Below are 26792 nucleotides of genomic sequence, written 5' to 3'. Positions count from 1 at the left end.
TATTTGCTTTTTGTGGAGTATTTGCTTTTTGTGGAGTCAGGTACATAACCGGACCGAATACTATGTGCATTCAATCCATAAAATTAAACGATAAAAGTATTAAGCTTTCTAGTATCCAGTGATTTCAGCAGTGAAGGGGCACGATTTTGTTGCTTGTAGGGATAGTCAGGAACATGTTCTAGTAAAAGAGGCACAAGAATACTACCTTGTGGCGATGGGGCAGAGGTTAGATCTTTGCCGACTGTGTGGGATTTTAGTCTCTTTTTCTTATTTTGGGTTTTTTGTTTTGTTTTGTTTTTTTGGGGGGGGGGATTTTTTTTTTTTTTTGGTACTCTGTCTAAGAGTGAGAGACTTGTAGTAGATTCATCATCTCAGATGCGACAATAATATTCCCTGCGTGGATGAACTGTGGCTTTGTAAAAACGTAGAATGCCTCGGGCGTAAGTAATTCTCTGCACGGTAGAGGGAGCCCACTTTATTTGCAGCAGCCTAAATTAATGTATCCAGATTTAAACGAAAAAGCATTTCAAGAACTGTACAATTCACCAATATACAAAATATTTAGTTTTATTATTCTTTGACTTAGATTGTCAAATATCAGCTTTACATATGAAATAGAATCTTTTTAGATGGTATGGTTAATTGGTTAGCGGTAAATTTTTAAATATTTAGGTATACAATGCACAGATATCCTTAGAAATCGCATATAACTTGAATGCTTACTGGAGAGAACTTGAGCGTCTACTAGACATATACGGCATAATCGCGTTGACACACTGGTTCTCGTCAGATCACCGAAGTTAAGTGAAGTTGAATCTGGTTAGTACCAGATGGGTGCATTCTATGCGCTATATGTGCTCTCCGCTTATCTCGGCATTTGTTTACAGTTGTCTTAAACACACACACACACACACACACACACACACACACAGGGCAGCGCAGAGAAGAGAAAAAGAAACGAAGAAATTTTTTTTTTTTTAATTAATTTTTTTTTTATTACATTAGTTTTATATTTGGGTGTGGTTAACGTTTTGGAAGAAAATGGGGTGCATACCTTGTGAGTGTGAGCAGTAGGGATTTTTTTTTGCGGGGGGCGGAGAAAGAGAGGTGTGGTAAAGGAAGGGAGTAGGGGGGTAGAAGTACAATTTCGTGTGGTTAAGCTGTCGCAGTGGAGAATTGCTGGTAGTCTTTTAACTTGGCGGTTATTTATTAGCCTTAGCTCCCACGTTGATCTGAAGTAATATTATACTCTTATCGTTGCTACTTCCCTATCATATATTTTTATGGTTGCTTTTTTCTTGTAGCGACTTTATATATATATATATATATATATACTAGCAAAGATACCCGTGCTTCGCACGGAGCTTTGTTGCGCACTCGGGTACCAAAATCTGTGGGCACCTTTCCAGTAAGTTGATGTTGTAAGAGCAACGATTGCATAAGGTGATTAACATTTTAACTACCTCTTGTAGTGACTGAAATTCAATCAGGAACTTCACAAAACATTTTCATCAAAAAGGAAGGTTACTTGATGTTACATAGTAAATTTTTCATTGAAGTCATTTTCAACTCTTGCTTAAATTTTATCTTGCACATTCAATACTAAAAACTTACCACAATCAGATCATGTCAGTTTTTCCTCATATCCATTTCTCGAACTTTTCACTAAAGAGCCTCAGGGTAAACTACATTTCTGCTGCTTTGATTTGGAGCCAGAATGTAGAGTTTTTCTGAACTTCCTGTCCGGCTGATGGAGACGTAGAACATACCGTGACTGAAGCAGTCTGATGTCAAGTCTACGCCAATGGTGTTAAATGTCTGACCTTGACTTTTGTTTATGCTCATTGCAAAACACACCTTCACAGGAAATTGGAGTCTCCGGAATTTAAATGGAAGTACTGAGTCCGATGGAACTAAGGGGATCCTTGGCAGTAGAACGGTTTCGCCTTTGTAGGGACCACAGGAAATGGTGGCCTCAAGTACATTGGTGTGCAATCTGGTGATAACACATCTGGTTCCGTTTGTTATTTTTGGCGGTTCCAAGGATCGAAGAATCATGATTGGCGATCCAATTTTGAGATTTAAAATGTGTGGAGGCATTCCAGATATCTCCAAAGAGTTTAAAAACTCCACAGGGTAGTGAACAGCTTCATATTCATTAGTAGCTGAATCAACTGACTTGTATTGCTTTGTGTCTCCTGGAAATTAATCCATTATTGAATTGTTCAAATGATTCACATTGCTGTTTAATGGCGAAATAATAGCCCTCTCAGCAAGCCAATCCGGTGATTTTCCATTGTTTTGCAGGTCTGGGTACACTTTGTCTTTCAGTTGCTTCTGATTACCGACACATTTACCAAGCGCAGTTGGAATCTTAATTGTGTCAGGTGAAGAAGTGATAGGAAACTGACCATTACCGATTTGGAGAAGCAATTTTGAGAAGTCTGCTGCAGCTGTGTTATCAGAGATATAGGCTCTCATATTAGTAGTCAGTCTCTTCACTATAACGTGCCTCCAGAGATAGGATTGTTTCAAACTTGCATTGACAATGTTAGCCCTTGTGCCATTTTTAACCACTGGGAGGATTTGACGGAAATCACCGCAAAATAAGGTTGGAATGCCACCCATGGGATTCTTGTTTCCTGTGATGTCTTGCAGTGTTCGGTCAATTGCTTCATAAGCACTCTTGTGCGTCATTGGGGCTTCGTCTACAATGATTGCAGAGGTGTCTCTAATTACATTTGCCAAGGCTGAGTTACCAGTAATTTTGCAAACTGGCTGATCCATTCGATGAGTATCCAAGGGTACTTTAAAAGTGCTGTGAAGAGTGCGGCCACCTTGTAGTAGAGTAGCAGCAATGCCACTGAATGCTGTTGCAAGCACAATCTTTCTCATGGATCTAATCTTTGCAAGGATCAAATTGATTACAAAAGTCTTGCCCGTACCACCTGGAGCATCAAGAAACATCATGTTTTTGTTCATTTCACCTTGTGCTTCCAACATTGCCATGAATGAATTGTAAACTTCTCTTTGAGAATTGGTCAGTTTTTCTTGCATATTTTCTGCTTGTAGGGAAGTTCTTCAAGATTATAAGTAACTTCACGTTGATACTCTCTCGCGAGTCTTTCATCTCTCCCTTGCATTGGTGCAGGTAATCCATAGCTTGCCAATGGTTGACCGCACATAAGGAGAACTTTTTCTTCAATTAGACAAAGAGTTTTATTGTAGATGTCCTCATTAAAATCTGCTTCTGGATTGTTAACTTCTTGCCTGTATCTGTGAAGAATGTCTTCAGATATTACATCACGAAAAGCCATCCAGATCTCAAGAGGATTTCTTGGCTCACAGGCTGTTAAAATTATCACAAATAGGCTTCGCAAATTTGAAGGTGATTGAGTGGCACTTGCCTCTCCTACTGCTTGATGCAAGTGATGGTCATTTTCTAGAAGGCCTCGAGCAAGGCACGCTGCTCTGTATGTTTCAAACACCTGACCATTGTATGCTCGCAAATTTTGAAATGAAGTTGGACCAGCAACCTCATTGAGTAACAGGCGTAAGAAATAACACTCCCCTGCTTTTGGACTAATCGTGTAGATTCTCCCAATGCATGGTGCCTTCCATACATCATCATTTTCAGTACCTTCAACTTGTACCCCACGCATTCTTCTCATCCATTTCTTTGTCGATTTGTTCCAAGTGTAAAACTCAGGGACTTCTACGTATTTGAGACCCCTTGCAAAGTCATCCTCATGACAGAGTTGAAAAAATGCTGTCAAAGTTGTGGCAGGCGGTGGACCTTGGGCTCGTTCCAGAGCAGTATCAGCTGAGAACATGACACGCTGCCCATTTTCAAGATGAACAGAAAGTTGTACAATTGGGGGGAAATATTCATGAATGGGATATTCCAATATCCTCCAGGCTGCCTCTGAACTGCCGACATACCTTGCATTCTGGAACTGCTGGATCTCATCCACAATGTGACTTTGTACTTGGCCTTGTTGGTTAGCTGCTCCATCAGTTCTTTGTAGTTCAAACACTGCTTGATCACATCCTTTATTCACGTATTTGAGGACATATTTGATGCTTTGGATCGAGCTGCAAATTTCTACGTTAATGTGAGCGTTGAACTGCTGAAGGAGGACCTTGTTGTACGGAACAATCCACTGGTTTGTTATTTCTTGATTAACATACCGACCATTTCTCTTCATCCTTATTGTACCAGTCTGGCCTCCATCTTCTGGTTTTCTTCGCCTGTACTTGGGGTAAGAGTCTTGGCCTTGCTTGGTACACTGAAGAAATTCTTTTGGGTATTTTTTGGAACATTTGTTGTCAATCATACATGGACAATTTGGATTAAATGGTCCACAAGGTCCATGCACCATATGTGCCATCACTTTAGCATGAAGATCAGGATCTTCCTCTTTGTCAGAGATCTCTGCAGATATGCAGAGATCCATTTTTTCTGGTAGAAGTTTGTCCTCTGGGGCCTGCCAGGTGAGGATGTGTGCATGCGGCAGTCCTCTTTTTTGATATTCAATACTGTACAGGAAAGCCCTCAACCTGCCAAATCCTCCCTTTTTAATAAATTCAAGTAACTTTTTTAGCTTCTGCCTGAAAACCCTGGCAACAATATCTGGACGATCCTGAGGGTCTTGCCCTTGAAGACAATTTTCTGTAATTTCTGTCCACTTTGGATTTGTTGTGAACATGATGAAGAGGTCGGCTCAGCCCATTCGCCGAACATATGCCATGGCATCACTTTGACGCTCAAACATGTATCGAGGGCCTCCTGTATAAGTTGTCGGAAGTACAACTCGTTGACCAAACTGTTCTGGATTCCCATCCTCCCTAAGAATTGAATCTCTCAAGTTGCTATAATTGTCAGCTCTCAGGGTCTGTTGCTCACGCCTCAGGAACTGTAAACGTTCTGTTTCAATCTTGCAGTACACATCCACCAGCCATTGTTGAAATAGCCTTCGGTACCAGAGAAAATAGTTTCCAGGCCGAGTCATTAAATGGTACGAATAAAATTGCTGTTGGGTAACTTTTCGCCCATTGGATGCCTTCATGTAGATGTTGTAAGATGGAGAACCATAGGGGTACATTAACGGGTACATTAAAGTATCGTAGAGGGGATGTAGTTCGGAGATCCATTTTAATGTATCATTTCTAAAACGCAAGACAATATCCCGGTTAGCTGTTGGTTCATTCTCCATTAATATTCCAATCTCATACGTTGTTGTTGGAGCATTGAATCGCCGTGGATGCTCTTCTTGCGGCCTTCGGTCTTCCCTTATGACAACTTTATGTTCTACCAAGTGTTCTTCTTCAATCCTCTCCTTTGTTGTTTTCAGCTGACAAATAAAGCTGTTGTTCTCATGTAAAAATTCAGTCAGACTTTGGAGAATGTCTCTATTGAGTCTACTGTCACGTCCCCGATTATGTAGTTCCTCTTCCAGACTATCCAAGAAGTAGACTTGAATAAACTTTGCTGTTTCATCTTCAGGTGGTAAAAGACTCCCAATCTGGTGGCAAACCTGGCCTCGAATTCTAAAAGAAGGATTCCACCCATGTACTGCCGCAATTTTGTGACCAAATGATGTCATTGCAAAACAATTGTTATAACTGCGTAGATTTTGCAGAAAACCTTTAGAGATGGGACCATTGCCGGAGAGCAAATCTTGAAGCAACTGAGGCAGTGGTGGAAAGCTATCAAGCACAACTTTGCCAGAAGAACAACAACAACCAGGGGTTTCTCCTTTAAATTTTACAGCTGAGCAATGTTGACATACTTTGTCCATTTTTCCTATATCAGCTGTAGTGAGAGAGTCATTTTTGTTGTAGAGCAATCCTTTTCTATTGCAGTGTTCTATTTCATGGTGTCTCAAAGCAGTCATTCGTTGTCTAGCTGCCTCGTTTTCTGTCAATTGCTGGGGCAAAGTCATACTCTCTCTCCATGCAGCCTCTCGTTGTTGCCCTTGGTATAGGCGAAAGCTTCGTTGGGTTTCCGATTCATTCTGATGTCGTTGAGCCACTCTCAACTCACCTTGTGTACGTCTACTTACCTCATATAATTCATTCGATCGTAATATTGCTTCTCTTTCCAGTGCATATCTTTGCCTTTCTTGAATTTCATCTTGTGATGAATTTAACCGCCTTACAGCATGTCTAGTTCTGTCAGCTTCACGTTGGGCTTCTCTTTCCAAATCTGACAGTCTTGCTCTCCTTTCTCTTTGACGTATCCTGTTAAGTTCTAGACGTCTTTCTCTATCTGAATTGTTTTCATTGGAGCGAATTGCAGCAACTCTTAGTCTATTAGCTTCCAATCTTTCCATTCTTTCTTCCTCACTTTCGTTTCTACTTCGTTTGGGTGGCATAATTTCGGTTTTAAACGGAATTGTTTAACGATATTAATGATTGTAAATTAATTAAGCGTAAAGGAAATGTATACTAACTGAAATGGACGAACTATAAATAATATTTCTGAATAGTACAATTATAAACAATTATATTGTACCTATTTACTATGCCTCCCCACGGGACAGAGTTAGACACCAGGGTCGTTTTTTAACGTGGAGAAAAGGTACAAAAATAAAAATTGTCTCAGTCGTGAAGGATTTCTCCTCCACCGAAAGAGAACAAGAAAATGAAGTGCAGCAATGCAGCATCTGAAGAACAGATACTACACTTTGATCTTGACCAAAAGGAATGAATAAAAGCGACCTACGTGTGACTCATTACTTCCGGGTGTAAACGCCACAGTCTAAAAGTAATAATTAAAAAAAAAAGTAAATGTAAAATAAATGTAATACCAACTTAGGTTAACTAAGTAAACAGTACAATTAAAACAGTTCTATTAAAACAAATAATTACTAAGATCTAGGTAATTGTTAGTCTCATTGTTATGGTTTTAAAGAAAAAAATGTGTAAAAAAAAGTTCTGCTTTTGTGAGTACGTGTATTTCTTTTAAATTACATAACCTTTTTATTTTATTATTTATATCTCTTTTAAATTTATATATTTTGTTAGTAAACTGGAAGAAATTCAGTTGAATAAAACCTTGTTCGTGTTCTTTACGTTAAACTCATATTTTTATAAAAGGTTCATCCGGTTTAAAGAAAGCATTAAGTTTAAATAAGACTGGAAATAACTAATTCAATATATAAATAGAAAAATGAAATAAATATAAGCTTTAAGTCTTAAGATAGTAATAATCAAAATGTAATAAATTATTTGTAGTTCAAATCTATGATAAACAGGCTTTCGAAATAGGCTCGCCCAGAAAGATTAAATTGGAACGAAATTATAATCTCCGTGCCATTTTCAAAACAACCCCACAAAAGTAACGATATCCTGCAGTTGGTTAAATGACAATGGTTGTAAGAAAAATGTAAAAGAAAATGCGCTTATCTGTTTATTTTGACCTGTTTTATTTAATTAAAAAAAAATTGGCTATAACTGGAAGAGAGCGTTATGTTTTGGGGGTTGTTTAAAAAATAGAATGGAAATAAAGTTAGTTCCGTTTTAATTGTGTTTAATTGCGGCAAGCGCTAACAAAATCGAAAAATCACTGTTTACATTCGAAATGTTAACTTTTATAGGTTTACAGGTTTGCTGACAAGGCTGGGGGTGTTTAATACAATTATTTTACTAAATTGATTTTTTTCATTTAAAAATAAAATTATTTCTTTTTTAATAAAGTTTTATTTTAAAATATTTGTTTTTGTTTATTTATATAAAATTACGATAGTTGAATTGTATTCTTTCAATTATATTGGCAAGTAAAATATAAAAGATTAAAACGGAACGAAATTGAAATTTCCATTACATTTTCAATACAATCCCAAAACATAAAGCTTTGCTCGCCAATGAATTGTTTTGATAATATACGTAAAGTGAAATAAATCGAATATAAAATTAAATGAAAATATATTAAATAATTAAATGTTAAATAGATTTTGTAAATAGTACAGTTGAAATGATTAGAATATTTCCAATATGTAATAAGATCGAGGTAATTAGTTAAAGAGATTTAATATAATGTGATATGCAAATGAGCATAAGTCATTCGATATGGGGGTGGTTTGTAGACTAGTATATAAAGAAATTAGGCAAAGATTCTTATGTCTCCTATAACAGAAACATCCTAAAATGGGTTCTAATGTTTCTCTACCAGGAGAGATCTACCCTCTTACCTCCTTTATATTTCGTTGATGATGGAGAGCTGTACACACAGACAGAAACACACGAACCCTATTACTTTATAAAAATATAGATATACAGGGTGACAAAAGAAAAACAGAGGACATTCAATTGTTTTTCTGAGCATTTTACAGTCAACAGAAAAAAGGCCAAAGACCCTAGTGTTTTCATGTGATGCTTTGAATATAATAAACTAGTTATGACCAAAGTTTCATTTCATTAAGACAAAACACTAAGAAACGAGGCCTAATTAGAGTTGGGGTCCGCTTTTTTGGGGGGGGGTCACACTGTGTGCGCGCGCGTGTGTGTGTGTGTGTGTGTGTGTGTGTGTGTAATGCTCCTTATCTTGAGTTGAGCATATTGAGAAGTGATACACGAATTACCATTAGCGTATTAAGCGATGATCTTTGTGTTTCAAATCGAAATCGAGCTTAGGTATTTCGGACGATGTCAAAACATCGTTAATTCACTACTCGCACAGCAACCGCCGATTAGCGTAATGGTTAGAACGCATGGGGGGGCGGTCGGCTTGAGTTAGTTGCCTGTCTAGCCACACTGATGAGCTGTGATATGTGGATGACTATATATATATATATATATATATATATATATATATATATATATATATACATATTATGTATATGTATATGTATATAGTAATTCATAAAAATATATGAGAATTGAGCTACACAGTCTTCCACGTTTATCTCCATTGTTGAAACGGCCCCTAAAATAATCAAATCATACCCAATTTCCACAAATAACGAATAGGACCACTGTACACTCATTAACCCTTATCCTCGAATGGCTTTTGGCCCTTGATAAGTGGTTACTCCCTTATAAAAAAAAAGCTGCAGAATCCTTGATATTATTCAGATCTGAGCTGATATGCAGGATGCATTGTGACTACTGAGACACGGAAACAGGTGGTTGGAATTCGGTCAAAACGATGTCAAGCCACCGAAATTTACTGTATATCTAATAGTCATTTTGGTCTCGTTGATTTGGTATGTGAAGCGTAGATGTAAAACGACTGTTTATAGATTAATCGATAAGCAACATACCTTGTTTTATTATACGTATAGAATGTCATCTTGACCTGGTTAGCAAATGAACTACTTCTGAGAATTAAGTTGGAACTTATTGACGACGTCATATGCTGTGTGTTGTGCGTGCTTACCTCGAATCTTTTGTAGAATAACTACGCGCCCTCCCCCGCAAATAGAATACCTCCGCCATCCAAAGAAAACCCGCTGAAAGAATACAAGAGATAAAGAGAGAACGAGACAGATAGAGGGGGAGGGGGGAGAGAGGGAGAGAGAATAAAAAGAGAAGAAAAAAACCTTCTACTCTCTCGGACCGTTAAACTTTGGAATTCCCTTCCCGTTTCTTGCTTTGCAGACGGTATTAAGATACAGAAGTTAAAGTGTAATGTAAGCTGCCCAGTTTGCCACAGTCTCCTGTAAGATATGGTCCCAAATAGAAGTATCCATTAATTACGTTCCAATGTGATTTTAGGGTGAAAAAGAGCATATATATATATATATATATATATATATATATATATATATATATATATGCTCTTTTTCACCCTAAAATCACATATATATATATATATATATATATATATATATATATATATATATATATATATATATATATACTAGCTGTACCCTGCCACGCGTTGCAGTGGCTCAATTTGGTGTAATGGAAAAATTTAATAAAAGAGAAAAAGCATGTTTCTTATATTAGTACAGCAATCCACTGCAAAAAGTGAAAAAGAAGGCGAAACTGAAAAAAAAAAAATGGTACTCTTGCAGAATTTGATCTGGATCCTCGAGAGTTTCTGTCAATCATTCATGTTTTGGACTTGACCAACAATCAGTGGATGAAGCCGAACGTAGCAAAAATGTTGAAACGCTAAATGCTTTTTTGTTGTTGTTGTTTTAAAAAATGTGATTTAGTAATTAATATTTGGTTGATGGTGGGGGGAGATACACAGATATACACAGATATACACAGATTCGAAAAAGTCGTCCAAAAACAAATAAATGAAAGCAAAGGTAAGGTAATTTACGTTTCTACCTAATTGGATAATTGTTTAGTGTTTTTATGTAATGTAAAATGTTTAATTGGCTCAAAAAACAGAAATGGTCGCGAATTCTGTTGAATACATTAAGTTTGGGAAAGTAAGTTGAAAACTAAAAACTATACAAAACAGTGTCTGAAACTCACCGAACATATGTTACCATGACATAGGCTGGCATAATCGGTAGGTTTCTGACAGTATTTTTTATATTTTTTTTAGTTTTAACTCACTTTCTCTAACTTAAAGTAATCAACAGTGTCCACCACAATTCGTAGCTTTCAAATACACCAATGAACACTGTTTTTCGAGCCGACTAAACGTTACGTTAAATGAAAAGGGTTTATATTACTAAACACAGATACAAAGAAGTTGTCAAAAAATAAATATATAACAAATAAATGTTATCAAACTGGATAAGATTTTAGTGTTTTTATGTAATGTATAATCGGTTCAAAAACATTCAATGTTTATCGGTATATCTGAAAAATACAAATGGCGGCAGACTGTATCGAACACGTTAAGTTTGGAGAAATTTTGGGAAAATGAGTTTAAACTAAAAAAAACTATACAAAATACTGTTAGGAACTCACTCAATATATGTTACCATGATGTAGGCTGGCATATAATCGGTGGTTTTAAACTTTTGCTCGATACAGGTGACGACTTTAAAAATCCCTTTTAGTGATTACCTGGTTTGAGGATATTTGTACAACTAAACGGCAAATCTGCTCAAAAAAATCCGGTATTATTTTACTTTAAGGCCTGTTTCACGTTCATATATAACGAAATATTTTATTGTAGATTTCGGTGTGCTAAAAACGAATCTGCAAACCGTTTACGTAGCAAAAAAAAAGTTTTCATGACATTCATGAAATTACTTTTTCGAAAAGTGGGTGATCACTTTTCAATCTAAATTTAACTTAGAATGAGCACCCACTTTCTGGCTACCTGAGAGAGGGGCATTTTTCTGTTTCTTGGCTAAAAAGTTTTTTGTTTGATTTCTTTTGCATGGTAATAAACCCTGAACTCTGGGACTATTTTCCATTTAACAGCCGTAGCCTTCGTTTACGCTATGCGTAAGCATAAACGAAAGCTGTTTAGCCAATAAACATGGGAAAAAATCCCCCCTCTCTCAGGTGGCTAGAAAGTGGGTGCTCATTTAAAGTTAAATTTACATGGAAAAGTGATCGTCACTTTTTCGAAAAAGTAATTTCTTCATATCATAAAAACTATTTTTTTGCGACGGAAACGGTTTGCAGATTCGTTTTTAGCACACCGAAATCTACAAAAAATTTTTTGTTATTTACGAACGTGAGACGCACAGCCCTTAATGGAAAATTATATAAAAAATCCGGGGGAAAATAGTTTTCAATAAAAACAGCAAATGAATTCGATAGAAAAAAATGGATGCTATTTTTTTTTCTTTCTGTGTGTTTCTTGGCTAAAAAGTCTTTTTGTTTGATTTCTTTTGCATGGTATTAACCCCTGAACTCTGGGACTATTTTCCATTTCACAGACGTAGCCTTTGTTTATGCTATGCGTGAGCATAAACGAAAACTGTTAAATATGCATTCGCGTACCAAACTGCCTTGTCAAAAAAAACCTTTAAGCCAATAAACACGAAAATAAATACCCCTTCCTCATGTGGCCAGAAAGTGGGTGCTCATTTTAAGTTAAATTTAGATGGAAAAGTGATCAACCACTTTTCGAAAAAAAAATTTCTTCAGATCATGAAAACTATTTTGGTACTCCTTGGGCGTTGAGTTCCATGGCGACCCGCAGAATTATTTAATGGTCGTTCCCTTAGTACCCCCTAGTCAAGGCTAACGCATGCGCACGTAACATTTTTTATTTATTTACTTACGTGGTGGAGTTTCTATACTGATAGGTTTTTTGAAATTTTTTCACTGGATTATTATTGATTGAACACTAACCAGATTATGAAAAAAAATTGAAAAAAAAAAAATCATTTCAACATTTGAAAGGGGTACTCACTTTTTAGTTACCACGTTCTGGTAAATCGGTCACTTTTTATTTATTTTTTTTTTTTTTCTAAATACGGAAGTGTCTTCGGGAGATATAAAATGGTCGCATGTTGACGAAGCAATGTATCGGGAGGCGTACGGGATTAAAAATTATTGGTAAATTTTTAGATTAGGTCCACCTCCTCAATTTTCTTTTAAATGACGACTTGAAATGGTTTTCGACTATGCTGAATACGAAAATCGCATCGAAATTTTGCAGAAATAAGTAGTTATTAAGATATAAATGCATTGTAATCTTTGGCGGCCATCTTTTTTACGTGTGTGTATTTGTTTATGACGCGTGTGCACGTAAAAAGATGGCCGCCGAAGAATACAATGCATAATACAACTATTTATTTCCTCAAAATTTCAATGCAATTTGCGTGTTCAGCATACTCGGAAACCCATAAATGTCGTCATTGAAAGGAAAATTGTGGAGGTGGACCTAATCTAAAAAAATACCAAATTATTAAACATTTCTCCAGCATGTTAGTGAAATTTATAATACTTTAAAAAAATTAAAAAGAAACAAAACAAAAGTTTTGAAAAAAACTCACCTTTCACAAAAACAATTTTTTAAAAAAAACCCACAAACTGACTAAATAAGTAAAAAAAAAAAATAATTAAAAATCTCGAAACTTTATTTTCATGAAAACAATAAAAAAAGTCCTGTTCTCTCTATTTTTTTTCTTTGAGAAACAAATATATTTCTGACTTACAAATGCGGTAGAGACTCATTATTTTTACTTTCTATGGTTTTGATATACCGCGTTTTTATTGTTTACAAAATGGGTGACTGATTTATCAGAACGTTGTAACTAAAAAGTGAGCACCACTTTCAAATGTCGAAATAATGATTTCTTTTTTACATTTTTTTTTAATAATCTGTTTAATTAGTGTCCAATCAATAATAATCCAGTGAAAAAAAATTCCAAAAACCTATAAGTATAGAAATTAAGCATGGGAGTAATGGTTGTACAACAACGTCGCCTTTCGCACTTTTACAAACATTTTTTAAAAAAGTAACTAAACCATTCATTGATAATTTGTCACCTGTACAAACATTTATTTATTTACGTAGGCTTAACTCTTTTCATGAATAAGAAAAGTTTTACTCTTTAAGAATAATAAAAGGAAAAAGTTACTGAACATTTATAAAAGGACTTCTTTTCATGAAGGCCAGAGGAATAGTTGACCGACAATTCGTGAAACAACAACTAATAAACATGAGAATAATAGTCCGCAATAAATAAAAATGGTGCTAATGCAGAGAGCGATCCGCGCTATTTTTTAAATCATATTTCCACGTTTAAATAACGTTTTACGATATGTTTTTTTTTTATTTATTCAATTGTAAGGTTAAAGTACAAAATAGGTACAAAACATCCTTACCTCCCCATGTCAAGAATGACTTTTTAAATAATAACATTATTTCAGCACGGATCACTCTCTGCATGAGTAATCTTATATAGAAAACAAAAAACTCAAAAGCAAGCAACAAACTTTTTTTGGGGGCCTTATATAATAAAGAACAGATGTTTAAATTAAAAAATTTGGAAGATAAACAAATGAAATATGTTTTTTTTTTTTGTTTTTTTTACTTATCGAGTTAACAGAAAATGAAACCTTTCGTCAATTCGTGGCTGTGAAGTGAATCGAACCGGAAGTTCAGTTTTATCAACAGAACAGATTCGCAGAAACGGTAAAAAAAATATATTTATTTTATTTAACATTTTAATTTTAATTAGGTAAATTTATTTTAATAACATAAAAACATACCTCGACTCTAAAAATGGGTTGTCTGAAAATTTCAAATAAATTGGTAACGTAGAAATATGGTTTTATTCTTTTAGAACGAACCAACTTTACATTTTTATATATATAAATATATATATATATATATATATATATACTTATATATATATATATAAATATATATATATATATACTTATATATATATATATATATACTTATATATATATATATATGTATATATATATATATATATATATATATATATATATATATATATATATAGGGTGGAACGATAGAAAAAACACTACAGCTCTATTTTAAAACTTTTATTGAAAAAAATCAATTCAGGTAACTTGATTATGTTGTAGAGCTGACATATATTCAAGGTAGCCGCCTTCAGCCTCAATCACCGCCTCGATACAGGTCCGGAATTGAGAGTATGCCTTTTTTACAAGTGCCGGCAGGAGCTCGGCGATCCTCAGCGGATGGAGGTGATCATGCTGGTTTTGGTGCTGTGGGAGGTCATGTTGGTGATGTTCTCAACGTATGACAAATCGAAGTAGGCCAGCGGTGCACCGGGGAAAGTTTAGAGAATCTTCTGTTAATTTTATAAAATTATTTATTATATATAATGGCTTCCATTAGTGTTTAAATTGCAACAAATAACGCATTGCGTTTAGATTGTGCTCTAAATAGAAACATTTATTTCGAACGCGCCCATCCCATATAATATCAAAGATCCTACTGATATATGCTTTCCGTTATTAGTTGTGTAGTAACAATAGCTTGAATTTAATTTTAAAATGAAAAGGCCAAGTATGATGTTTCAATTGTGATTTAAACAGAAACATTTAATTCGGACGCACCCACGCCCCATGCCATAAAAGAACCTAATGTTCCCCGATATAGTATACTTGTTAGGATTCTTGGCTTTTAATCAGGCGGCCCAGGTTCGATGTTTCTACTTAATGAACTTATGAATTGCCGATCGAGTTCTGTACACAAACGAACTAATTAGGCCCGGGCCACCTGGTTGGGATAACGATGTGCTCTAGAAAATGACATTCTATTTAAAATATTACTAACATTCACAAGCAGTCAGGGCGCTTCATTTAATAGGTAAAACACAGAGGTGGACTAGGTGTCCATTAAACACCAGCTTCGTGTCCTTTGGTAGCTTTTGAAAACTGCTGATAAAGTAAATAGCTGCTGCCTTAAACGGTTATAAATAGTAGATAGATAGAGTATTGAGCAAGCGTTCTCCCATATGGTCTAGTGGTTAGGATTCCTGGCTTTCACCCAGGCGGCCCGGGTTCGATTCCCGGTGTGGGAACGTAACTTTTTTTATCTTCTTACGCATTAATAAGATATATTTTGTCGTTAATCTCCTATTTTAAATAAAGCCGCAGTTAATATACGTTTACTTTTTTCTAAGGCTAAAATCCAATATATTTTAATGTGAGAAAATGGCCGGGTTGTTTTGGATGAAAATTCACATGAACGTACTTCATTACGTGGCAATGTTCTTAGGTAGGTTTTGTATCGGAATATCTTCGATAACTATCGATCATTGATAATCGAAAAAATCCGATGAAATAAGAAAGAGGCAATTTTGACCAAAGATAACGTCTTACACAGCCTAACATCACAAGTGCATTTGAGAAGTTTTATTACTACTCAAGCAGAAAAGCCCGGCATATAAAATCAACAGTAGGTTCTTTGATATGACAGGTGCGCGTTCGAAATTAATGTTTATATTTAAAGCACAATAGCACCATGATACTTGATTATTTTTATTTTAAACGTAAATTCAGGCCATTATCACCGCACAACCAGTAAGGCCAGGTAAAAACTAAGAGTAGGTTCTTTGATATGATAGGGACATTTTTGTTTAGAGCAGCATTATGAAGTAAGATGCTTGACTTTTGAATTTTAAACTTAAATTCAAGCAATTATAAATAAACAATACTTTTATAAAAAAAATGCCGTTTGGTATATAAATTAATTATAAACATTTTATAGACATTTCAAAGTAGGGGGACGTGAATTTAAAAAAAAAACGTTTATCTAAAATATTATATAAAGTTTATTGGAAAGAGCATAAAATTTTACATTGACTCTGAAAATATCGTAAAAATTGAACAAATAGAAAAATTTTGATAGATTTTTATATTTAAATAACAAAAAATACTTCTATTATTTTTTAAACAATTTTAATAGTTTATTTAATAGTTTATTTTGGAAGTATATTCAATAAAGAAAGTAACAACCAACTTTAAAAGGAGAAATTACTAGATTTTATATTTTATTCGTAGTTTTCTGTTAGGGGTGTCAAAAATTCCTCCAAATTTCTGATATACCTACCGGTGAACTGCGATGGGTCCCCAACTAGAGCAGGCAATCAATCGATTTGATTGAAAAATGGGCGATTTCACAGATTTCGATGACAATTAAAATATGGGAGTTGACCATGATTCAATCCTGGAAAACATTGGGTTTCCCTGCCAGTATAATATCAAATATAGATAAAATATAGTGACATGTTTTTTTCCTCACATTGAAAACTGTGTCAAATATTGCTATCGTGAAGTGGAGAAGATATTAAATATCAATATTAAGTATCAATTGCCATTTGCCCTTTACATATCAGTGGGCCAAAGTAAAATAAAAAAATGAAACAAGTCTGTATTTAAGGAACTTATGAATTGCCGATCGAGTTCTGTACAAAAACGAACTAATTAGGCCCGGGCCACCTGGTTGGGATAACGATGCGCTCTAGAAAATGACATTCTATTTAAAATATTACTAACATTCACAAGCAGTCATGGCACTTCATTTAGTAGGTAAAACACAGAGGTGGACTTGGTGTCCATTAAAAACCAGCTTCGTGTCCTTTGGTAGCTTTTGAAAGTTGCTGATAAAGTAAATAGCTGCTGCCTTAAACGGTTATAAATTGTAGATAGATAGAGTATTGAGCAAGCGTTCTCCCATATGGTCTAGTGGTTAGGATTCCTGGCTTTCACCCAGGCGGCCCGGGTTCGGTTCCCGGTGTGGGAACGTAACGTTTTTTTTTTATCTCCTTATGCATTAATAAGATATATTTTGTCGTTAATCTCCTATTTTAAATAAAGCCGCAGTTGATATACGTTTGCGTTTTTTTCTAGGCTTCTATCCTATATATTTTAATGTGAGAATATGGCCGGGTTGTTTTGGATGAAAATTCACATGAACGTACTTTATTACATGGCAATGTTCTTAGGTAGGTTTTGTATCGGAATATCATCGATAACTATCGATCATTGATAATCGAAAAAATTCGATGAAATAAGAAAGAGGCAATTTTGACCAAACATAACGCCTTACACAGCCTAACATCACAAGTGCATTTGAGAAGTTTTATTACTACCCAAGCGGAAAATCCCGGTATATAAAATCAACAGTAGGTTCTTTGATATGACAGGTGCGCGTTCGAAATTAATGTTTATATTTAAAGCACAATAGCACCGTGATACTTGATTAATTTTATTTTAAACTTAAATTCAAGCCATTATCACCGCACAACCAGTAAGGCTAGGTAAAAACTAAGAGTAGGTTCTTTGATATGATAGGGACGTTTTTGTTTAGAGCATAAATGAAGTAAGATACTTGACTTTTGAATTTTAAACTTAAATTCAAGCAATTATAAATAAACAATACTTTTATAAAAAAAAATAAGGTTTGGTATATAAATTAATTTTTTAAAATTTATAGACATTTCAAAGTAGGGAGGACGTGAATTTAAAAAAAAAACGTTTATCTAAAATATTATATAAAGTTTATTGGAAAGAGCATAAAATTTTACATTGACTCTGAAAATATCGTAAAAATTGAACAAATAGAAAAATTTTGATAGTTTTTTATATTTAAATAACAAAAAATACTTCTATTATTTTTTAAACAATTTTAATAGTTTATTTTGGAAGTATATATATATATTTTTTTTTTTAATCACATTTTCACCCCAAACAAGGCAAATTGCCACTTTGGTGTAGGGGGCTACTATCAGGGGCAACAACTACTGGGGTACTATGTAGGGATTTGGGCAGCAAGATGTCGGTTCACGTTACACATGAACTTCTGAACGTCAGTACTGTTGGGGAAGCAGGGACCTGGAATGGAATTCCAGAGTCTCGTGGTTCTGGGGAAGAAACTATTGGAGTAAAAAGATCTTTTACATCTAGGGATCTCTACAGTGTGGGGGTGGGATTTAGCAGCCTGTCGGGTTTGTCGAGGGTTCTCACGTCGTGGGGGCACAAGTGATTGCAGTTCGTCAGAGCATTCGCCACTAAAATACTTGTAGAAAAGGCAGAGGGATGCAACATTTCGTCGATGGGACAGAGGCTGAAGCTTAGATGCCAGTTCAGGGCCTATCAGGTTTGCGACTCTCTTTTGAACCTTGTCAAGGAGCGATAGACTAGTAGCAGATGCACCAGCCCAGATGTGGCAGCAATACTCCATACATGGGCGAATGGTGGCCTTATAGAGGTACAGGATACTTTCGGGTGTTAGTAGTTTTCTAGCACGGTAGAAAGAGCCCACCTTTCTTGCAGCAGCCCTGGCAATGCCTTCAATGTAATTGTTCCAACTCATGTTTCCTGTGAACGTTAGGCCAAGGAGTTTCAAAAATGGACTCTCAGATAAAGAGTCGTTGGCCATGGCTATGGGTGGTAGAGAGGGTTTCTTGTAATTATTGAATGAAACTAGTTTAGTCTTGGCAGCATTGAACGTGACCAACCACTTTTCTCCCCATTCCACTACAGATTGGAGGTCTTCCTCTAGTGTTTCTGCCATTTCTTTAGAAATGTGTTCATTCGTCTTCCTGTCGTGCCTGCCATAGAGTGTAGTGTCATCAGCATATATACCCATCTCAGAGGCAATGTTGTCGGGGAGGTCATTTATGAATATCAGGAACAATAGAGGTCCAAGGATAGAACCCTGGGGCACCCCCGCATTTATATCATATTGTTTAGATGTACGACCGTCGAGGACAACCTGGATTTTTCTCTTATCTAAGAAGGATTTAATTATGTTAAGTATTCTACCAGTGATACCGTATGATCTGATGTTACTGAGGAGACCCTCATGCCATACCCTGTCAAAAGCCTTAGCTATATCTAGAGCTACCGCTCTGCCCTCCCCAGCTTTGTCCAGTGAATGGTATATACGTTCAGAGATCACAGTTAGGATGTCTGCTGTGGAACGGGCTTGTCTAAATCCATATTGTTTGTCAGTCAGTAGTTTAGCATCTGTAAGATGATGGACTAGAGCATGGTTTATTATGGTCTCAAATATTTTGGCAAAAAGTGGGAGGAGGCTAATGGGGCGATAATTTGATGGGTCTGTCCTTTCGCCAGAATTCTTGAATACTGGTACAACAGAAGCAGTTTTCCAACAGACCGGAAAGCAAGCTTCATTAAGGCATTTGTTGTAGAGTTTGGAGAGAACTGGAGCTACTTCGGCTGAGCACTTTTTTAATAGCACAGCTGGGATAAGATCGGGTCCACATGCTTTTGAGGTGTCAAGGTTTTTTATGATAGCATGCACCTGAGCAGGGGTGGTTTTCAGATCGTCAAGTGTGGCGTCTGTCCGCATAGGAAAGTCAGGTAGGAGGTGGTTGGAAGGGTCCAGTGTGGAGTTCAATAAAGAAAATAAACAACCAACTTTAAAAGGAGAAATTACGAGTTTATTATATTTTATTCGTAGTTTACTGTTAGGGGTGTCAAAAAATTCCTCCAAATTTCTGATATACCTACCGGTGAACTGCGATGGGTCCTCAACTAGAGCAGGCAATCAATCGATTTGATTGAAACATGGGCGATTTCACGGATTTCGATGACAATTTAAATATGGGAGTTGACCATGATTCAATCCTGGGAAACATTGGGTTTCCCTTCCAGTATAATATCAAATATAGATAAAATATAGTAACATGTTTTTTTCCTCACATTGAAAACGACACTGTGTCAAATATTGCTATCGTGAAGTGGAGAAGATATTAAATATCAATATTAAATATCAATTGCCATTTGCCCTTTACATCTGGGTGGGCCAAGTAAAATAAAAAAAATGAAACAAGTCTGTATTTAAGGAACTTATGAATTAAGGATCGAGTTCTGTACACAAACGAACTAATTAGGCCCGGGCCACCTGGTTGGGATAACGATGCGCTCTAGAAAATGACATTCTATTTAAAATATTACTAACATTCACAAGCAGTCATGGCGCTTCATTTAGTAGGTAAAAAATAGAGGTGGACTTGGTGTCCATTAAAAACCAGCTTCGTGTACTTTGGTAGCTTTTGAAAGCTGCTGATAAAGTAAATAGCTGCTGCCTTAAACGATTATAAATAGTAAATAGATAGTGTATTGAGCAAGCGTTCTCCCAAATGGTCTAGTGGTTAGGATTCCTGGCTTTCACCCAGGCGGCCGGGGTTCGATTCCCGGTGTGGGAACGTAACTTATTTTTTTTTTCTCTCCTTATGCATTAATAAGATATATTTTGTCGTTAATCTCCTATTTTAAATAAAGCCGCAGTTAATATACGTTTGCGTTTTTTTCTAAGGCTTCCATCCTATATATTTTAATGCGAGAAAATGGCCGGGTTGTTTTGGATGAAAATTCACATGAACGTACTTTATTACGTGGCAATGTTCTTAGGTAGGTTTTGTATCGGAATATCTTCGATAACTATCGATCATTGATAATCGAAAAAATTCGATGAAATAAGAAAGAGGCAATTTTGACCAAATATAACGCCTTACACAGCCTAACATCACAAGTGCATTTGAGAAGTTTTATTACTACCCAAGCAGAAAAGCCCGGTATATAAAATCAACAGTAGGTTCTTTGATATGACAGGTGCGCGTTCGAAATTAATGTTTATATTTAAAGCACAATAGCACCATTATACTTGATTAATTTTATTTTAAACTTAAATTCAATCTATTATCACCGCACAACCAGTAAGGCCAGGTAAAAACTAAGAGTAGGTTCTTTGATATGATAGGGACGTTTTTGTTTAGAGCATAAATGAAGTAAGATACTTGACTTTTGAATTTTAAACTTAAATTCAAGCAATTATAAATAAACAATACTTTTATAAAAAAAAATAAGGTTTGGTATATAAATTAATTATAAAAAAATTATAGACATTTCAAAGTAGGGAGTACGTCAATTTAAAAAAAAAAACGTTTATCTAAAATATTATATAAAGTTTATTGGAAAGAGCATAAAATTTTACATTGACTCTGAAAATATCGTAAAAATTGAACAAATAGAAAAATTTTTGATAGATTTTTATATTTAAATAACAAAAAATATTTCTATTATTTTTTAAACAATTTTAATAGTTTATTTAATAGTTTATTTTGGAAGTATATTCCATAAAGAAAATGAACAACCAACTTTAAAAGGAGAAATTACGAGTTTATTATATTTTATTCGTAGTTTACTTAGGGGTGTCAAAAAATTCCTCCAAATTTCTGATATACCTACCGGTGAACTGCGATGGGTCCTCAACTAGAGCAGGCAATCAATCGATTTGATTGAAAAATGGGCGATTTCACGGATTTCGATGACAATTAAAATATGGGAGTTGACCATGATTCAATCCTGGGAAACATTGGGTTTCCCTTCCAGTATAATATCAAATATAGATAAAATATAGTGACATGTTTTTTTCCTCACATTGAAAACGACACTGTGTCAAATATTGCTATCGTGAAGTGGAGAAGATATTAAATATCAATATTAAATATCAATTGCCATTTGCCCTTTACATCTGAGTGGGCCAAGTAAAATAAAAAAATGAAACAAGTCTGTATTTAAGGAACTTATGAATTAAGGATCGAGTTCTGTACACAAACGAACTAATTAGGCCCGGGCCACCTGGTTGGAATAACGATGCGCTCTAGAAAATGACATTCTATTTAAAATATTACTAACATTCACAAGCAGTCATGACGCTTCATTTAGTAGGTAAAAAATAGAGGTGGACTTGGTGTCCATTAAAAACCAGCTTCGTGTACTTTGGTAGCTTTTGAAAGCTGCTGATAAAGTAAATAGCTGCTGCCTTAAACGATTATAAATGGTAGATAGATAATGAATTGAGCAAGCGTTCTCCCATATGGTCTAGTGGTTAGGATTCCTGGCTTTCACCCAGGCGGCCCGGGTTCGATTCCCGGTGTGGGAACGTAACTTTTTTTTTCTCTCCTTATGCATTAATAAGATATATTTTGTCGTTAATCTCCTATTTTAAATAAAGCCGCAGTTAATATCAGTTTGCTTTTTTTTCTAAGGCTTCCATCCTATATATTTTAATGCGAGAAAATGGCCGGGTTGTTTTGGATGAAAATTCACATGAACGTACTTTATTACGTGGCAATGTTCTTAGGTAGGTTTTGTATCGGAATATCTTCGATAACTATCGATCATTGATAATCGAAAAAATTCGATGAAATAAGAAAGAGGCAATTTTGACCAAATATAACGCCTTACACAGCCTAACATCACAAGTGCATTTGAGAAGTTTTATTACTACCCAAGCAGAAAAGCCCGGTATATAAAATCAACAGTAGGTTCTTTGATATGACAGGTGCGCGTTCGAAATTAATGTTTATATTTAAAGCACAATAGCACCATGATACTTGATTAATTTTATTTTAAACTTAAATTCAAGCCATTATCACCGCACAACCAGTAAGGCCAGGTAAAAACTAAGAGTAGGTTCTTTGATATGATAGGGACGTTTTTGTTTAGAGCATAAATGAAGTAAGATACTTGACTTTTGAATTTTAAACTTAAATTCAAGCAATTATAAATAAACAATACTTTTATAAAAAAAAATAAGGTTTGGTATATAAATTAATTATAAAAAAATTATAGACATTTCAAAGTAGGGAGGACGTGAATTTAAAAAAAACGTTTATCTAAAATATTATATAAAGTTTATTGGAAAGAGCATAAAATTTTACATTGACTCTGAAAATATCGTAAAAATTGAACAAATAGAAAAATTTTGATAGATTTTTATATTTAAATAACAAAAAATACTTCTATTATTTTTTAAACAATTTTAATAGTTTATTTAATAGTTTATTTTGGAAGTATATTCCATAAAGAAAATAAACAACCAACTTTAAAAGGAGAAATTACGAGTTTATTATATTTTATTCGTAGTTTACTGTTAGGGGTGTCAAAAAATTCCTCCAAATTTCTGATATACCTACCGGTGAACTGCGATGGGTCCTCAACTAGAGCAGGCAATCAATCGATTTGATTGAAAAATGGGCGATTTCACGGATTTCGATGACAATTAAAATATGGGAGTTGACCATGATTCAATCCTGGGAAACATTGGGTTTCCCTTCCAGTATAATATCAAATATAGATAAAATATAGTGACATGTTTTTTTCCTCACATTGAAAACGACACTGTGTCAAATATTGCTATCGTGAAGTGGAGAAGATATTAAATATCAATATTAAATATCAATTGCCATTTGCCCTTTACATCTGAGTGGGCCAAGTAAAATAAAAAAATGAAACAAGTCTGTATTTAAGGAACTTATGAATTAAGGATCGAGTTCTGTACACAAACGAACTAATTAGGCCCGGGCCACCTGGTTGGAATAACGATGCGCTCTAGAAAATGACATTCTATTTAAAATATTACTAACATTCACAAGCAGTCATGACGCTTCATTTAGTAGGTAAAAAATAGAGGTGGACTTGGTGTCCATTAAAAACCAGCTTCGTGTACTTTGGTAGCTTTTGAAAGCTGCTGATAAAGTAAATAGCTGCTGCCTTAAACGATTATAAATGGTAGATAGATAATGAATTGAGCAAGCGTTCTCCCATATGGTCTAGTGGTTAGGATTCCTGGCTTTCACCCAGGCGGCCCGGGTTCGATTCCCGGTGTGGGAACGTAACTTTTTTTTTCTCTCCTTATGCATTAATAAGATATATTTTGTCGTTAATCTCCTATTTTAAATAAAGCCGCAGTTAATATCAGTTTGCTTTTTTTTCTAAGGCTTCCATCCTATATATTTTAATGCGAGAAAATGGCCGGGTTGTTTTGGATGAAAATTCACATGAACGTACTTTATTACGTGGCAATGTTCTTAGGTAGGTTTTGTATCGGAATATCTTCGATAACTATCGATCATTGATAATCGAAAAAATTCGATGAAATAAGAAAGAGGCAATTTTGACCAAATATAACGCCTTACACAGCCTAACATCACAAGTGCATTTGAGAAGTTTTATTACTACCCAAGCAGAAAAGCCCGGTATATAAAATCAACAGTAGGTTCTTTGATATGACAGGTGCGCGTTCGAAATTAATGTTTATATTTAAAGCACAATAGCACCATGATACTTGATTAATTTTATTTTAAACTTAAATTCAAGCCATTATCACCGCACAACCAGTAAGGCCAGGTAAAAACTAAGAGTAGGTTCTTTGATATGATAGGGACGTTTTTGTTTAGAGCATAAATGAAGTAAGATACTTGACTTTTGAATTTTAAACTTAAATTCAAGCAATTATAAATAAACAATACTTTTATAAAAAAAAATAAGGTTTGGTATATAAATTAATTATAAAAAAATTATAGACATTTCAAAGTAGGGAGGACGTGAATTTAAAAAAAACGTTTATCTAAAATATTATATAAAGTTTATTGGAAAGAGCATAAAATTTTACATTGACTCTGAAAATATCGTAAAAATTGAACAAATAGAAAAATTTTGATAGATTTTTATATTTAAATAACAAAAAATACTTCTATTATTTTTTAAACAATTTTAATAGTTTATTTAATAGTTTATTTTGGAAGTATATTCCATAAAGAAAATAAACAACCAACTTTAAAAGGAGAAATTACGAGTTTATTATATTTTATTCGTAGTTTACTGTTAGGGGTGTCAAAAAATTCCTCCAAATTTCTGATATACCTACCGGTGAACTGCGATGGGTCCTCAACTAGAGCAGGCAATCAATCGATTTGATTGAAAAATGGGCGATTTCACGGATTTCGATGACAATTAAAATATGGGAGTTGACCATGATTCAATCCTGGGAAACATTGGGTTTCCCTTCCAGTATAATATCAAATATAGATAAAATATAGTGACATGTTTTTTTCCTCACATTGAAAACGACACTGTGTCAAATATTGCTATCGTGAAGTGGAGAAGATATTAAATATCAATATTAAATATCAATTGCCATTTGCCCTTTACATCTGAGTGGGCCAAGTAAAATAAAAAAATGAAACAAGTCTGTATTTAAGGAACTTATGAATTAAGGATCGAGTTCTGTACACAAACGAACTAATTAGGCCCGGGCCACCTGGTTGGGATAACGATGCGCTCTAGAAAATGACATTCTATTTAAAATATTACTAACATTCACAAGCAGTCATGGCGCTTCATTTAGTAGGTAAAAAATAGAGGTGGACTTGGTGTCCATTAAAAACCAGCTTCGTGTCCTTTGGTAGCTTTTGATAGCTGCTGATAAAGTAAATAGCTGCTGCCTTAAACAATTATAAATGGTAGATAGATAATGGATTGAGCAAGCGTTCTCCCATATGGTCTAGTGGTTAGGATTCCTGGCTTTCACCCAGGCGGCCCGGGTTCGATTCCCGGTGTGGGAACGTAACTTTTTTTTTTCTCTCCTTATGCATTAATAAGATATATTTTGTCGTTAATCTCCTATTTTAAATAAAGCCGCAGTTAATATACGTTTGCTTTTTTTTCTAAGGCTTCCATCCTATATATTTTAATGCGAGAAAATGGCCGGGTTGTTTTGGATGAAAATTCACATGAACGTACTTTATTACGTGGCAATGTTCTTAGGTAGGTTTTGTATCGGAATATCTTCGATAACTATCGATCATTGATAATCGAAAAAATTCGATGAAATAAGAAAGAGGCAATTTTGACCAAATATAACGCCTTACACAGCCTAACATCACAAGTGCATTTGAGAAGTTTTATTACTACCCAAGCAGAAAAGCCCGGTATATAAAATCAACAGTAGGTTCTTTGATATGACAGGTGCGCGTTCGAAATTAATGTTTATATTTAAAGCACAATAGCACCATGATACTTGATTAATTTTATTTTAAACTTAAATTCAACCCATTATCACCGCACAACCAGTAAGGCCAGGTAAAAACTAAGAGTAGGTTCTTTGATATGATAGGGACGTTTTTGTTTAGAGCATAAATGAAGTAAGATACTTGACTTTTGAATTTTAAACTTAAATTCAAGCAATTATAAATAAACAATACTTTTATAAAAAAAAATAAGGTTTGGTATATAAATTAATTATAAAAAAATTATAGACATTTCAAAGTAGGGAGGACGTGAATTTAAAAAAAACGTTTATCTAAAATATTATATAAAGTTTATTGGAAAGAGCATAAAATTTTACATTGACTCTGAAAATATCGTAAAAATTGAACAAATAGAAAAATTTTGATAGATTTTTATATTTAAATAACAAAAAATACTTCTATTATTTTTTTAAACAATTTTAATAGTTTATTTAATAGTTTATTTTGGAAGTATATTCCATAAAGAAAATAAACAACCAACTTTAAAAGGAGAAATTACGAGTTTATTATATTTTATTCGTAGTTTACTGTTAGGGGTGTCAAAAAATTCCTCCAAATTTC

At 34.6% G+C, this 26792-nt stretch overlaps 6 non-coding genes across 6 annotated transcripts; all 6 read left to right on the top strand.

The window, feature by feature from the left end:
• The first annotated feature begins 15332 nt into the window (after window positions 1-15332).
• Trnae-uuc (transfer RNA glutamic acid (anticodon UUC)) lies at window positions 15333-15404 on the top strand. The gene has a single exon. It is a non-coding gene; the product is annotated as a tRNA-Glu (tRNA).
• Window positions 15405-17056: 1652 nt separating this feature from the next.
• Trnae-uuc (transfer RNA glutamic acid (anticodon UUC)) lies at window positions 17057-17128 on the top strand. The gene has a single exon. It is a non-coding gene; the product is annotated as a tRNA-Glu (tRNA).
• Window positions 17129-20489: 3361 nt separating this feature from the next.
• On the top strand, window positions 20490-20561 carry Trnae-uuc (transfer RNA glutamic acid (anticodon UUC)). The gene has a single exon. It is a non-coding gene; the product is annotated as a tRNA-Glu (tRNA).
• Window positions 20562-22228: 1667 nt separating this feature from the next.
• On the top strand, window positions 22229-22300 carry Trnae-uuc (transfer RNA glutamic acid (anticodon UUC)). The gene has a single exon. It is a non-coding gene; the product is annotated as a tRNA-Glu (tRNA).
• Window positions 22301-23961: 1661 nt separating this feature from the next.
• Trnae-uuc (transfer RNA glutamic acid (anticodon UUC)) lies at window positions 23962-24033 on the top strand. Its single transcript has one exon. It is a non-coding gene; the product is annotated as a tRNA-Glu (tRNA).
• Window positions 24034-25694: 1661 nt separating this feature from the next.
• Window positions 25695-25766, top strand: Trnae-uuc (transfer RNA glutamic acid (anticodon UUC)). Its single transcript has one exon. It is a non-coding gene; the product is annotated as a tRNA-Glu (tRNA).
• The last annotated feature ends 1026 nt before the right edge of the window (window positions 25767-26792 follow it).

Source organism: Euprymna scolopes, chromosome 28, assembly GCF_053919585.1.
Source record: "Euprymna scolopes isolate OS-2025 chromosome 28, ASM5391958v1, whole genome shotgun sequence".
NCBI lineage: Eukaryota > Metazoa > Mollusca > Cephalopoda > Sepiida > Sepiolidae > Euprymna > Euprymna scolopes.
This window is presented reverse-complemented; position numbering and strand designations above follow the sequence as displayed.